The sequence below is a fragment of the Pristis pectinata genome, chromosome 10 (assembly GCF_009764475.1).
Source record: "Pristis pectinata isolate sPriPec2 chromosome 10, sPriPec2.1.pri, whole genome shotgun sequence".
NCBI classification, from domain to species: Eukaryota; Metazoa; Chordata; class Chondrichthyes; order Rhinopristiformes; family Pristidae; genus Pristis; species Pristis pectinata.
In genome coordinates, this window is record NC_067414.1 from 75,591,713 (window position 1) to 75,592,719 (window position 1,007).

Here is a 1,007-nt window from a genome sequence, read left to right on the forward strand (position 1 = left end):
GTTTCCCACAAAATATTCTACAGAATGAATGGGAAACTATTCAATCTACATCGCGCCCACTCCAAAACCAAGGTCATCTCTGTTTTAATTTATTACAATGCAGGTGACATTTGGGTATGTGCACATTCAGAGGCCAAGGTCGAAGTTATTGTTGACACCCTCACTGGAGAGCATAAGAGGATGGGCATTGCACTAAACATTTGGAAGACAGTGATCCTGTACCAAGCTGCTTCACCACAAAACACATCTCCCCAAAAATTAAGATCTACAGTAACATCCTGGAAAATGTGAATCGATTTCTGTATCTCAAGAGCCATCTATCAGTGAAACACATCAGTGACAAAAAACAACACTGTCACCTCTATGCCTGCACAGCCTTCAGCTGACTGAGGAAAAGAGTATTTCCAAGACTAAGACCTGACACCAGGAAGAGTTGTGCTCTACCTTGAGCAATAAGATAATGAAAATCACCCATTCACATTGTTTTGGAATCATGGACTATTTACTGCAGAGATACCTCCAACACTGTCTCTGCAAAATTCTCTTAATCCGTTGGCAGGACAGTGTCTGCAGCCTATCCTAGGCCAGCATCGAGACTGATTATGAAGATGGGTCATATCATTAGCACGCCTGACACTAGACTCTGAAAACAAGTGCTTTACTCTGATCTTTGTCACAACGAAAGATTTTCAGGACACCTGAAGGACATTCTCAAAGTTCTGCACTGGCATCACAGTCCTGGTGCAGGGTTTCGACCCGACCCTCCCCACCACCCCACAGATGCTGCGCGACCCCCTGAGTTCCTCCAGCAGATCGCTTGCTGCTCCAGATTCCAGCATCTGCGGTCTCTGGTGTCTCCACGCTGATTCTTCCCAGCCTGGGGGCGGCGCAGTGGTGCAAGGCGCTTCCCAAGCCTGAGGAGAAAGCGGAAGTTGACATCGGAATGGGCGGGATGAGGAGGGCTGATGTCAGATGATTGACGTGGGTGCTGCGCACTGCCCGCAGCC